Source organism: Bombina bombina, chromosome 2 (genome assembly GCF_027579735.1).
Source record: "Bombina bombina isolate aBomBom1 chromosome 2, aBomBom1.pri, whole genome shotgun sequence".
Classification (NCBI taxonomy): domain Eukaryota; kingdom Metazoa; phylum Chordata; class Amphibia; order Anura; family Bombinatoridae; genus Bombina; species Bombina bombina.
In genome coordinates this window covers 670,594,433-670,610,111 of record NC_069500.1, presented here as the reverse complement: position 1 = coordinate 670,610,111, position 15,679 = coordinate 670,594,433, and the positions used below count along the sequence as shown (strand labels likewise).

At 40.3% G+C, this 15,679-nt stretch overlaps 1 protein-coding gene and 1 pseudogene across 1 annotated transcript in view; both read right to left on the bottom strand.

The window, feature by feature from the left end:
• CCDC171 (coiled-coil domain containing 171) overlaps positions 1-15,679 on the bottom strand; it is an 849,190-nt gene that overhangs the window by 635,896 nt on the left and 197,615 nt on the right.
• LOC128651132 (uncharacterized) lies at positions 10,878-10,996 on the bottom strand (annotated as a pseudogene).

Genomic DNA, 15,679 nt, shown 5'->3' with positions numbered 1-15,679 from the left:
TAGCACAAACTTACTTCACCACCTCCATCGGAGGCAAAGTTTGTAAAACTGAATTGTGGGTGTGGTGAGGGGTGTATTTGTAGGCATTTTGAGGTTTGGGAAACTTTGCCCCTCCTGGTAGGAATGTATATCCCATACGTCACTAGCTCATGGACTCTTGCTAATTACATGAAAGAAATTGTATTTTTATTATTTCATGATTCAGGTAGAGAGTATGATTTTAAGAGACATTAAATTTTACTGCTTTTATGAAATGTTACTTTGTATTATTATTATTATTATTATCGGTTATTTGTAGAGCGCCAACAGATTCCGCAGCGCTATAAACAAATGCAGAGTACAACAAAACAATTATAGGGATCAAATGGGTAGAGGGCCCTGCCAAGAGTTGCACTGTTGTAGTCAGCTCTTAAGAAGGTGATCTACAAACAGCCGGACTCTTAGGCTTACATGCTAAGGGGGTTCAAGGGATAGCGATCAAGGAGAGGAACTGATATAAAGAAAGGTTAGCGTAGGTTGTATGCATCCCTGAACAGTAGGGAGCGCTTGAAACTTTTAAAACTAGGGGAAGAGTCTTGTGGAGCGAGGCAGAGAGTTCCACAAGATGGGAGCCAGTACTCTTTTTTGTACTCTTTTTATCCTTTGTTAAAAAGCATGCCTAGGCAGGCTCAGGAACAGCAATGTACGTCTGGGAGCTAGTGATTAGATGCTGCACATATACACCCCTCTTGTCATTGCTTCACCTGATGTCTTCAGCTACGTCACAGTAGAGAACTGCTGCTCTGTAGCTGACTTCAATTAGGTTTAATCCCTTTTTCAATAAATAGTGCAACCATAAAATGCCCTAACACATTTGAGAATACTCATTTCTCAATTTTCATTTCCCTTTAAAGGGATAGTAAAGTTCAAATTAAACTCTCATGATACAGATAGGACATGTAATTTTAAACAACTTTCTAATTTACTTTTATCATCAATTTAGTTTTGTTCTTTGGAATTTTAAGTTGAAAGCTAAACCTAGGTAGGCTCATATGACAATTTCTAAGCCCTTGAAGGCCGCCTCTTGTCTGGATGAATGTCAGGTTTTCACAGCTAGAGGGCGTTAGTTATTTAAGAGTCAGCACTAACTGCCTGAACTGCAAGTCTGTCAAAAGATCTGAGATAAGGAGGCTTAGATGCACGGTAATTACAGAGGTAAAAAACATAAATTATGCTAACCTGATAATTTCATTCCCATCGTGGGGAGGAGAGTCCACTGCTTCATTCATCACTTGTGGGAATTAAGAACCTGGCCACCAGGAGGCGGCAAAGACACCCCAGCCAAAGGCTTAAATACCTCCCACACTTCCCTCATCCCCCAGTCATTCTGCCAAGGGAACAAGGAACGGTAGGAGAAATATCAGGGTATAAATGGTGCCAGAAGAACAAAAATAAATTTAGGTCCGCCCACCGGAAAACGCGGGTGCAGTGGACTCTCCTCCCCACGATGGAAATTAAATTATCAGGTAAGCATAATTTATGTCTTCCATCTAAAGGGGAGGAGAGTCCACTGCTTCATTCATCACTTGTGGGAACAAATACCCAAGCTCTAGAGGACACTGAATGTAGAAAATGGGAGGGTAAGGAGGCGGACCCTATACTGAGGGCACCACAGCTTGCAGAACCTTTCTCCCAAAAGCTGCTTCCGCCGAAGCAAAGACGTCAAATTTTTAAAATTTTGCAAAAATATGTAAGGAAGACCAGGTTGCCGCCTTACAAATCTGCTCCATAGAAGCCTCATTCTTAAAGGCCGAAGAAGAGGCCACAGCTCTAGTTGAGTGAGCCCTAATCCTCTGAGGAGGCTTGTGTCCCGCCGAGTCATATGCCAGATGGATCATACTCCTCAACCGAAAAGGTAAAGAAGTGGTAGAGGCCCTCTGTCCCATGCACTTTCCTGAATATACAGCAAACAAAGACGAAGTCTGTCTGAACTCCTTCGTGGCCTGAAGATAAAACGTCAAAGCCCGAACCACGTCCAGATTATGAAGTAACCTCTCCTTCAAAAAAGAAGGGTTAGGACACAATGAAGGAACCACTATTTCCTGATTGATGTTACGACTCAACACCACCTTGGGAAGGAATCCCAATCCAGTGCGAAGAACAGCCTTATCAGCATGAAAAACTAAGTAGGGAGGCTCACATTGCAAGGCCGCCAACTCAGAGACTCTGCGTGCTGATGCAATAGCCAGTAATAATAGGACCTTCCATGAAAGAACCTTAATGTCAAGGGCATGTATAGGCTCAAACGGACCCCTCTGCAAAACCTTAAGAACCAAGTTTAAGCTCCAAGAAGGAGCAAGACTCCTGAAGACAGGCCTGATCCTAACCAGAGCCTGAAGAAAGGACTGAATGTCAGGAAGCTCCGCAAGCTTCTAATGCAACAGAACGGATAAAGCCGAAATCTGTCCCCTTAGGGAAATGGCGGCAAGACCCTTATCCAGCCCGTCATGGAGAAAGGCCAGAATCCTGGATACCCTGACCTTATGCCAGGGATATCCTCGTTCCTCACACCAGGACAAGTAGGTCCTCCACACCTTGTGGTAGATGCGTCTAGTGACCAGCTTCCTGGTCTTGATGAGAGTGTTGATTACTCTCTCCGAAAAAACTCTTTTGGCTAAGACTAGGCATTCAATCTCCACGCAGTCAGCCTCAGAGAATCCAGATTTTGATGTAAAAAAGGACCTTGAACTAGCAGGTCCTTGCGACAAGGTAACTTCCACAGCGGATATGACGACATCACCACTAGATCCGCAAACCACGTACTCTGTGGCCACAACGAAGCAATCAGAATAGTCGAAGCTTGCTCCTGCTTGATGTGGGCTACTACTCGAGGTAGCAGAGGCAACGGTGGAAATATGTAGATTATGTTTAAATTCCAGAGTACCGCCAAGGCATCTATCAGCTCCGCCTGGGGGTCCCTGGATCTCGACCCGTATCTGGGTAGCTTGTAATTGAGTCTGGACGCCATGAGATCTATTTCCGGCATCCCCCATCTACTGCATGGGACTGACAAAAACTTGTTTAGGGCCTTCAGGTCCAGAATTGGATGAAACGTGCCCTCCTTATTAGGGAACACGAAAAGGTTTGAATAATACCCCATACCTCTTTCTTCTAGAGGAGGCGTCTCACTTTTCTGGTCTTGAAGAGATGTTTGACAGGAAGAACCTGCCTCTGGGCGGATACGATTTGAAACCTATCCTGTACCCCTGGGCGACGACCTCCAGGACCCAAGGGTCTGTAACGTCTTCCCTCCAGGCCCCCGCAAAGAGATATAGACTTCCCCCTACCTGGTCCAAGGACAGGTCGGGGGCCGCCCCTTTGTGTCGATTTTGACTCGGCGGGCTTCTTGTTTTGCTTGGACTTGTTCCAAGAGTTTGCTGGCTTCCAAAATCCCTTGGATTGCTCAGATTTTGCAGAAAGTTGCTGACACTGAGACTTGTCTGTATGAAAGGGACGAAAAGCAGATCCCTTGACTGTAGATATGATGGAATCCAGGCCCAGGCCAAAAAAAAACCTTCCCCTTGAATGGGAGGGAAAACAAGCAAGACTTAGATCTCATGTCAGCAGACCACGATTTTAGCCACAGAGCCCTACAAGCTAAAACATAAAATGCTGAAGTCTTGGTATTCAGGTGAATAATCTGCATGTTGGCATCACAGATGAACGAATGCGCTACCCTTAAGGCCTTGATTCGATCTAAAATCGCCTCGAGGGGGGTCTCCACCTCGACCATTGCTGATAGTGCGTCACACCAATAGGTAGCCGCACCTGCCACCGCAGCGACTGCCGCCGCCGGTTGGAAAATGAACAAGTAGGAACATCCTCCACAACATGGACTCCATCTTTTTATCCATGGGTTCATTAAAAGAGGAGCTATCCTCAAGCGGAATGGTCGTTCTCTTAGCGAGCGTGGATATAGCACCATCCACCTTAGGGACGGTTCTCCACAGTTCAGGCTGTGCTTCTGGAATGGGGAAAAGCTTCTTAAAAGAGGACGAGGGGGAAAAGGGCAAACCCAATTTCTCCCATTCATTTTCAATAATGTTCGCCATTTTGATAGGAACCGGGAAGACCTGGGCCACTACCCTATCCTCGTAAACCCTATCCAATTTAAGGATCGAAGGTTCCTCCGGTAGTTTCGGTTCCTTCAGCAGAAAATGCAAATGCTACATCTTAAACTTGAAATCTAGAGGTAGTCGATTCCGACTCAGAAGCGGCCTCCTCCGATAAGTCGAAGTTGCCCTCCTCCGTGGATAATCTGTCTGAGATATCCAGCAGAGTCTAAGACCCCTGAGACGGATAGCAGTGCTGTACCTTCCACTTACACTTAGTAGGGCGAGGCATCGCATTTATGGCCGCATAAACCGCTGTCTGTAACTGATCTGCGAAGTCTGGAGGCCAAAGGGCGTACCTTCCGCTTACGCTTAGTAGGACAAGACATCGCATTTATGGCCGCATAAACCGATGTCTGTAACTGATCGGCAAAGTCTGGAAGCCAAAGGGCGCCTCCCACGGAAGGATTAGTAGTGCCTTGGGGAACTTCTTGTGTAATTGGAAATGCTTGTAGGGAACGCACCTCACGGGATGGAGAACCCTCAGAGGTGGATGGCTCAGTTGTACTAAATACTTTATTCTTTTTACAAATAGTAATATTGTCATAACATGTGGAACAGAGTTGTAACTGTGGTTCCACCGGAACCTCCTCACAATATACACAGGTAGTAGGTTTAGATAAGGAAGGAGTATCCTCCAACATATCAGAGTCCTCCATAGCTTGCAAATTTAATACGGACTTGATTATTGATAAAATGGCACTTTTATATCCCAATGGCCGGGGCACTCACCACCTCCTATGACCCGGACTACAAGAAACAGCTCAGGAAGTTACTGAGGCCACACCCGGTCCCATGAAGTACCATGCAGGACCGCCCCTGCACTGAGCAAGAGACGCACCAAAAAAGTCAGCCTCAATCTCTCTCTAACTGTTCCACACTGACAGAGCCTCATCTCAAGTGCAGCAAAAAAAACACAATAAACATTATCATGTATATTTAAATCCCCCCTGTTCCATAACCCCCTTCCAAGAGTATTACCATAGAGTCTATACAGATAAAAGGAGTCACACTGTGAACCTGTCTCCTTGAGTTATCACATTTATATATATATATATATATATATATATATATATATATATATATATATATATATATATATATATATATATATAAACGATCTTACCAGAATAAACGCTGTGGAATAGGAACACGGCCCTTCAAGGTTAGTAGCGTCGCTGAGAGGCTGACAGGACTACTTAAAACTCCAGTCCCATTGCGAAGAGTATTACCCTCCATAAGAAACTACTCCGAATCTTCCGACACTTCTCTGCCAACCTCCTGTGACGAAAGGCAAAGAATGACTGGGGGATGAGGGACGTGGGGGAGGTATTTAAGCCTTTGGCTGGGGTGTCTTTGAATCTTCCTGTTGGCCAGGTTCTTAATTCCCACAAGTGATGAATAAAGCAGTGGACTCTCCTCCCCTTTAGATGGAAAGTATATTGCTATAGCAGTGTCAGTTATGCAAAACTGGGGAATGGTAAATAAAGGGATTATCTATCTTTTTAAACAATAACATTTTTGGTGTTTATTATCCCTTTCAGTGTAATAAGCAAACAAAAATAATTAAAGTGATGCAAAAAGCTCATTGCCAAACACCAAAAACCCTGCTGTACAAGGAGTTTGCAAAATACATGTTAAAGGGACAATGTAGTCAGAAATCAAATGCCAATCACACAGGAGTATACATATAAATCTATTTTTTTCTAACATGCATTCTGTATTAAATAAGTACCGTTTTTAAAATATTCGATGTTTTAAATAAAACATTTTTCCAAACCCACTTCTATGTCAGTCTTTACGGATTCCCAATCCGTGCTGACAACTGCAGTTGTAAGATGGCGAGATTTGGACGCATTGCGCATGCACGAGTTGGCGCAACGTCACAGAATACGTCACCATCTTATGTTAAATAAGACAAGGTCTGCTATGATCTCCACTTGATTGCAGCAATATGCGCATGCGATAGGAAGTGTATTGTATTGCGCATGCGTTTAATGGAGATAAGTTATTTAAATTACATGCAAAAACCAGTGATACAATTGGCGGTTTGCTTAGCCATTAGACGGCCCACATTTGTGGGCTGGATGACGTGATGTCATCATAATAAAATCAAATATAATTTTATTGAAAAAGGGGGCTTCATTTTAAACATTGAGAAGGTAAATTACATTGCTATTATACTTTATTATCAAAACGTTTGTTGAATTTAACATTAGAAATTCAAAAGTTAGTAATCCTTTAATGATGTTTGATTTAAGCTTAAAAGGACATGAAACCCAGAATTTTTCTTTTATGATTCAGATATAGTATACAATTTTAAACAACTTTCCATTTTACATCTATTATCTTATTTGCTTAGTTCTTTTGGTATCCTTTGTTGCCAAGCATACTTAGGGATGCTCAGAAGCTGGGAGCCAGCTGCTGATTGGTGGCTGCACACATATGCCTCCTGCCATTGGCTGATGTGTTCCGCTAGCTCCCAGTGATGCATTGCTCCTCTTTCCTACAAAGAGTGCAAAGAGAATGAAGCAAAATTGATAATAGAAGTAAATTGGAAAGTTGATTAAAAATTGTTCTCGATTTCAACCACTGTCCTTATCAATCTTTCAATGGGTGGATTTGATTTTTTTAAATAAAAAATCAACAACAACAAAATTTGAATCAACATATTTATAGGACACAATAGTCAAAACTGAAAAGCACATGAGTGAATTTGAATTCTGAATAGAAGCATTTCCTTTTTATATTTGTGGTAAATACTATCACAGTTTTGTGGGGGGGGGGTAGATTTGCTCCACGCACTTGCATTAAACTGCAGACAAAACAGGAGCAGCATTTCAGTGAGTGTACAGAGCACATGTACATATACAAACAGCTTTTACTAGACACATTAATTAATACAAATGTATTAGATAAATACTTTTATCCAATATGTATTACAATTTTGGGTACCGTGTTCCTTAAAAAAAAAAAAAAAATGGCAAAAAACTGAAATGTGCATGAGTGCAATTTTGAACAGAAGCAGTATACTTGTATAAGCAAAATGCTTGTAAAACTTATACATATATGCTATATGTGCCCTATACACCTGCATTTAAACACCGCTTCTGCTCAGCGGACCAGGAGTGGTGTGAACTGTGTGAGCAATGACTCGGATTAATGAATACAGGGGTACAGGGCAGACACAGCATATACGATTTAATACAGGTGAATTACTTGCACAGTATTGCAACCAAAACCTTGTCCGCTGCAAAATCATAGGATTGAAAAGTTGTCAGCATGGATATTGCAGGGAGCAAATGTTGCAAACAATATAAAACTGCTGCATTTAAATATGTCCTCTTAATAACTTGGCAACCAGAGAGGGCTCTTTTTCAGCCAAAAGGTTAACCCTAACTCTATATCTATAACTATATCATGTACTAGTATATTGCAGCCAGCAACACGTTTAAGTAATAATATAATATTGTGACTGTGGGAGCTAGAGAGATTTCTGCCATAGTATTATAGAAGGATTAACTCATGGGAGAAAGAGTCTATGCCTGAAAATATCACAGTTCTGTGTGTCAGCTCTTTGAAATAGCTTTTAGAACGGTGAATTTATAGGTAACGTTACTGGATTAAGTAGAATGTAATAAGTCTTTTTTTTTTCACTCAATGCTTATGTGGGGATGGGCTTAATTAATCCAAGGTGGATGGACAGCTGGAAGGGTTAATTTGAGAAAAGTATATGAACACTGTACTTTACAGCTGCAGCAGTCCATAATTAAAGTCTTAAAATTATGGCTTATGGCAGCTCGGACCTCCTGCCAGTTTAGAGGACCACCCAACTTTTCCAAGATCATAACCAAACTCTTTTCTTCTGATGGAGTATATTGATGTTCTGTGGCCTCTCTTTGTTGGGTGACCCATGACATATTTTGTAATGTAGTACTCAGCTTCAGAAAGTGTGACTGTGCCAAACATAAGATCACACGATTTTCTTTGTTTTACTGTTATACTTGGAAAGAATTTAAACCTTGTACATACATTGTTCTCTTGCCGAACCCAAAGAAAACAGCTGAAAAATGTCATTACAACCCTGCAGATTGCTGCATCAGGTTTCAATTGAAAACTTTTTTTTTACCTTATCACTTTCAGACAGTGCTATAATAAATTATTTAGGAAATTAAGCAGCCTAATCTGCAAAAACAGACAATACCTAGACTTGGATAAAATAGACTGGACTCACTGATGCCACTTAACAGCCTGTGAAACAAACAATTATTTGAATGACAGTGTTGCATACTGGTAAAACATAATTTATGCTTACCTGATAAATGTATTTATTTCCGGATATGGTGAGTCCATTGAATCATCAATTACTAGTGGGAATATCACTCCTTGACAGCAGGAGGAGGCAAAAAGCTGCTATATATGTCACTTCCCTTACCTATAACCTCCAGTCATTCAGCCAAAGGGAAAATGGAAAAAGATAACACAAAGGTGTAGAGGTGCCTGAGGTTTTAGTTAAAAATAACTGTCTTAAAATAAAGGGTGGGCCGTGGACTCACCATATCCGGAAAGAAATAAAATTTATCAGGTAAGCATAAATTATGTTTTCTTTCCTATGATATGGTGAGTCAACGGAATCATCAATTACTAGTGGGAACAAATACCCAAGCTAGAGGATGATTAGGGAGGGACAAGACAGGTAACCTAAACAGAAGGCACCACTGCATGAAGAACCATTCTCCCAAAAGAAGCCTCAGCTGAGACAAAAATATCAAATTTGGAAAAAGTATGCAGAGAGGACCAAGTTGCAGCCTTGCAAATCTGTACAAATCTACAAAAACTTCCTTCTTGAAAGCCCAAGAAGAAGGGACAGCCCTAGTGAAATTTGCTGAAATTCTCTCAGGAGGCTGCTGTCCAGCAGTCTCAAACCAAACGCATTATACTACTCAACCAAAGAGAAAGAGAAGTAGCTGAAGCTCTCTAACTTTTATGTTTCCCAGAGAAACAAAAAGCAAACTGGCAACAATCCTTAGTCGCCTATAGATAGAAAATAAAAGCATGCACAACATCAAAGTTGTGCAACTAATGTTCCTTATGAGAAGAAAGATAAGAACACAGAGAAGGAACAACAATTTTCTGATTAATATATCTATCCGAAACCACTTAGGAAGAGAACCTAACTAGTATGAATAACCGCCTTAACTGCATGAAAGATAAGATAAGGCGACTCACACTGCAAAACTGAGAGCTCCGAGACTCTCCAAGCAGAAGAGATAGCAATGAGAAACAAAACCTTCCAAAATAACAACATAATATCTATGGAAAGTAAAGGCTCAAACAGAGCCTACTGCAAAACCTTAAGAACAAGGGCAAAACCCTAAGGGGGAGCAACCGACTTAAACACTGATGTAGACCAAAGCCTGACAAAAAGATTACACATCTGGCACGTCCACCAGATGCTTATGTAGCAAAAAAGACAATGCAGAAAACTGACCCTTCAGGGTACTGACTGACAAACCGTTCTCCAGACCACCCTGGAGAAAGGATAAAACATTCAGAAAACCCCCCCTGCTTAGACAAAACTAAGCGTCCAATCTTCAAGCAGTCAGCTTCAGAGATTTAGATGAAGGAAAAGATCAAGAATCAGAAGTCCTTCCTCAGAGGTAGTCTCCAAGGTGGAGAGACGACATTTCCACTAGGTCTGCATACCAGATCCTGTAAGGCCACACAGGGGCTAATAAAATCACTGCCACTCTCATCTGAAAATACGAGTAATGACTCGTGGAAAGAGAACAGACAGAGGAAAAAGGTATGCAAGATTGAAATCCAAGAAAAACGTCAGAACATCTATCAGGATGGTCTGCGGATCACATGACCATAAACCGTACCTTCGAAACTTGGCGTTCTGTCGAAATGCCCACAGAAGCCTACTCCTGAAACCCCCCATGTGAGGGTCTATCTAAAGAACACTTCCGGATGGAAATGCTCACTCCGAGGGATGAAACATCAGTCTGTTTAGAAGACCGACTCCCAATTGTCCACCCCTGGAAAGTGGATGACCGACAGCAAATGTGAACATCCTCCCACTGAACAATCCAAGTCACCTCCTACATGGCCAAGGAACCCCTAGTTCCTCCCTAATTGTTGATATAAACCCTAGAGGTGATATTGTCCGACTGGAACCAAGCTAGGGACGACTGAGGTCAAGTCATCAAAGCATTGCGAATTGCTCTCAACTCCAAGATGTTTAAAAAGGAGAGCAGACACTTCCGAGTCCATAATCCTTAAAGACCCACACAGCTTACCAGTCCAGCAGGTTGGCATCCGTGTTCAAATCACCCAGGAATATCTCTAGAAACACGCACCCGGAGATAGATACTCCTGAAAAAATACTACGGAAGAAAATCTCTTGTCATCTGATCTAAATCTATCCTTTAAGACAGATCCAAATGTTTTCCATGCCATTGAAAATAGCAAAAGGAACAATGTCCATGGAATACCATCAGACCAATTCCCTCCATACACAGGGTCACAGAAAAGTGAAGAAAAATCTACTGCAGCTAAATCCAAACTCCCAAGCTCCTGGTTGCAAGATGGCTAAGCTATCCACCGGCCACTAAAACTTACTGTTGGCCGGACAGAAGACTGCAGAGTGGGGAAAAGGAATAAATCCTTGATTTTCTGACCTCTGAAAGAAATCTCCAAGATAAAGAATCAAATAAAGGTCCAAGCATACCGCACCTGGTGTTCCCAGGCTGTCTCCCATCCAGGTACTGACCAGACCTGACCCTGCATAACTTCCGAGATCAAACTAAATCGGGTGCATTCAGGGTATTGTGGCGGCAGTCCAAATAAATTACCCTTGTGGAAAGAACAAGGGAACTCTTCTCCAGATTCATTTCCCATCCCCGGAAAAGAAGATTGGACAAGATCTCTTAAAAGAGTTAGCTCAAAGTCAGGATGATACCTGAACTATATATTGTCCAGAAAAACACACTTTCAATACCCCAAGACCTAAAGGTCTGACTGGGATAGCGCAAACTAAGAAAACTAGAGAAGATTCCGATTAAGGAAACAATAAATCTCTCAGGTCTAAGTTTGTTATGAACAGGCTCACTAGAACCAAAGGAGAAAGGATACTACTTTAAAGGACAGAATATGAAATATATGAGGTAAATACCTATATCCCGTTCCCAAACTGGGACTGGAACTGTCACTCCCAGAGATGAAGACCCTGAATCCAGTTCAAGGAATGCCTCTCATCCTACTTGGATTGCAGATACTCTAGAAAGAGAAATCTGCCCCTGGGAGGAAAACTTAGACTGGACTTAAAAGGCATGACCCAAACAAAGTCTCATCCTTAAAAGGAGACACTAGAAGTGTGTATTTGGAGGAAACAGAAATAATTGAATCTGCAACTGCAGAACTATAAAGCCTAGGCTGCACCACTAAACCACAGGTAGGCTTTTCAGCTGACCATAAATTTCAGCCACAATGCCCGGCGGCTAGTACAGCAAGTCTAATAAGACAAGACATTGTTCTAAATGAACAATTAAACTCCAGATTTTTACCTATGTCAGAAAGAAAACTAGATTATCTCGGCAGAGATCTAAGTTCTCTGATTAAAAGTAGAAAGTTCCCATCTACTAAAGACACCGTGCATTTCAAGAGAGATAGCGACAGGAAATCCTAAAAAGGACGTGAGACAGGGAGAAATATCCCCATATTCTCTATAACAATCCTGTGAACATCTTACAGCACGTCTAGAACCTTTTCAGAGAGGAAAGAAAAAACATAATTTATGCTTACCTGATAAATTCCTTTCTCCTGTAGTGTAGTCAGTCCACGGGTCATCCATCTATAAGCTAAAGTTCTTTCAATACATGAACAAAAAGGTACTGGGGGTTCCACCTGGGCATCAAAACATAAGCTACAGGTAACATCCTTCACAACCTCCTGATCCATAATACAAAAAGAAGCAAATAAAAAAAATAAAAACTTTTTTTTTAACAAAGGATATAATACAGAAACAAAAAAACGTTCTTAAAGGGACACTGAACACAATTTTTTTATTTTGTGATTCAGATAGAGCATGCAATTTTAAGCAACTTTCTAATTTACTCCTATTATCAAATTTTCTTCGTTCTCTTGCTTTCTTTATTTGAAAAAGAAGGCATCTAAGCAACTTTTTTTTTGGTTCAGAACCATGGAAAGCACTTGTTTATTGGTGGGTGAATTTATCCACCAATCAGCAAGAACAACCCAGTTTGTTCATCAAAAATGGTCCGGCATCTAAACTTACATTCTTGAATTTCAAATAAAGATACCAAGAGAATGAAGAAAATTTGATAATAGGAGTAAAATAGAAAGTTGCTTAAAATTGCATGCTCTATCTGACTCACAAAAGAAAAAAATTGGATTACTGAGGTGCCCTACCTGTCCTGCAACCCGCAGCTAACTGAGGAAAAAAACAATCCCATTCACAATCCGGATTCCAGAGAAGCAAAAACCGCAAGAAGCCTTCTAAACAGCAGAGCCACCTGAACAGAATCAGAACCTCCCTAAAAGGAGCGGTTATACAGCTGACAAAAAAGCCAATTTTTTTTATTATTTTTTTAAACAACTTTCTTGTATTGTATTTGTATTGTATTGTAATGGGTACTTGTAAAGCGCGGCTAATCACCCGTAAGGGTCTCAAGGCGCTGCTCATTTTATCGACCTCGGAAGGATGAAAGGCAGAGTGGACCTCGCCGGGGATCGAACCTGCAACCCTTGGGTTGCTACAGAGCTCAGCCACAGTGCCTTAGCATGCTGAGCTATCTGTCCGGCTTGCTGAGCTATCTGTCCGGCTTTCTTGAAAAAGAGGCTTAAAAACAAACAGTAAAACCCCCCAAAAAAGTACATAATCTGTTACTAACAACGGATCCTCACTGAGCCATCAATAAAATAAATAACTCCTCCACTAACAGTGCCTGCAAAAACTGCCATAAAAACCTGCACCATGACAGGAATAATAAAAAAAACGTCCCCCTGCAGCGTTTCAGCTGAATAAGTGCCAAATTATGGCACTTACCTCAATATTTATCTGTCCGGCAGCAGGACAGCTCAACTGGTTTGAGAAGATGCCATCCCTCACAAGGACCTGAGGAAATACAAAAAGACTAAATAAACTTACTCAGGCTATCTAAATAGGGCAGCAAAATGTTTTGGGAAAACGCAGTGAGGATTGTACCCCACAAGTTCCCAATTGCTTAAAAGCCACCATTGCCCTACTGAAGAGACTGACATGGGCTAAGGATAGACCCTTTAGAAAGATCAGAGCAAACCTACTCTGCTTTAAAATAAAAAAATCTTGATTGTAGATCAGACACCAAAACTTCACCTCCTCCTTGCACCGCAGGCAAAGAGAATGACTGGGGGTTATGGGTAAGGGAAGTGACATATATAGCAGCTTTGCTGTGGTGCTCTTTGTCTCCTCCTGCTGGCCAGGAGTGATATTCCCACTAGTAATTGAGGATTCCGTGGACTCACCATATCTTAGGAAAGAAAGTTGGATGTCCAAACGTTTCACAAGGTGCCACACTCTATATTTTTGTCATTTTGTGAAAGCAAAATTTTAGGACTACAACTGATAAAAACATTAAAAATATTAAATGTACTATTGTATTACAAGTTTTGCGTTAAAAGTTACGAGCTAACGATAAGGGGTTTATCGAGGCTGTTCGTGGGCATCAGGTTTCCGCTAGTATTACAAGTTGAAAGTAAACGTGATCGCTTGACAGCAATTGAAGTTAAACTGCGCCGGTTTAACGCAACCTCAGAGCTCTGGTTAACGGTTTATCGAAACAAAAAATTGGCACAAAACACATCAAAAAAACATTACAAAGTACAGTTACACTCATAACACCATCTAATAAAAATTATTTTTTAAAAATTGCACAAAAAAGGCTCAAAGATAAAAGGTCTCAGGTGTTAGATAAAAAGCAGGACGAGGGCTTTAAAATTTAGATACATACATATACATGTCTAAAGATGGATATGTATGTGTGTGTGTATATATATATATATATATATATATATATATATATATATATGTGTGTGTGTGTGTGTGTGTGTGTGTGTGTATGTTTGTGTGTACATATGTATTACTGTATTTATATGTGTATATATGTATTTACAGACATATCTACACATATAAACACAGATGTACACACATATAGACATTATATATAAGTGCATTGGAGTCATTTGCAGTTAAGTAGATAAAACATGTAAAAGCATATTTATGCAATATTCATATTTAATAAAGTGTTAGTGTGTATTTACTGTAAATATTTCATATTCCAATGTTCTGCACATAGAAAAATATGTTCTAAGTATTTGTAAATATGGTTTCCTATATACATCTGTATATATTTATAAAACAAAAACACACATCATATATAAGTAGAAACCTGTATTTATGAATAAATATAACATATTCTTGTATGTGGAGAACATTGGAATGTGAAATATTTATATTTTCATGTCGAGTTAGCGCATTTGATAATTTGCAATCATGTTTGTATGCGAGTAGGGTGCTCGGTTTTTTCCCACTTTTTTTTTTTTGCTCTATTAGTTATTGAGCGCGTGATATTATGTTTGGCTTTTTACACATGTCGGGTTAGGGCGAGAGCCAAAACAGTTTACTTTCAACTCATAATACGAGAGCAACCCGATGCATGCAAAAAATTACTTTTAGCGCAGTTAACGCTCTAAGTGGGAGCATTAAATAGTGCTCCTTTTTTAATCTAGCCCAAAGAAAGGTTCTTCAAATGAAAGATGCTCTTACTTTTCAACACACAAAATCAAGACAACGAATTGCATCTGAATTTGTCAGTTCTAAATGAATGCACATTACTTTTGACATTTGTTCTTGCAAAAAAATAATTTTGATTTAAGATTAACATAATTTGAAATGTAACAGAATGAAGATTCTTAAGGTGCACATGTTTATTTGAAATAGTAAAACATACTATTTAAAACATTCAAGGCCAAAAAAGAAATGTCAATAAAATTTTAACTGGGCCATTAAAACATCAAAAATAGCTATTGCCCTACTCTTCGTTTGCCTAGTCCCATATTGCTACTGAGTGGACAACATTCAAAAGGCTAAATCACTGCTGCATGTGTTATGGGTAAACATTACTGCAATGTTTTCTGGATATGGGGTTAGTAAACTACTGCCTGTGCTTTATGTGCAATTAAAGAGTTAAAATACTGCCGTGACCTTGTTATAAATCAGTGATTTAACTTATTACTGTCCTTTGCGTTCCGGGAAATCAAGAAATAAAATTGATATGTTTTTAGAAGCCAATAAAGTACAGTAGTTAATTCAGTATTTAGTGTGTGTGCGCTACAGGCAACAACAAGTCTCTGCTGTGATACTGGAAAACGAAGATAAATAACTGTATGTTACCAAATAACAAGGAGTCAAATCACTGTTTTGTGCATATTGCTGACACCCGAGAAGTTAAATCACTGCTATGTTA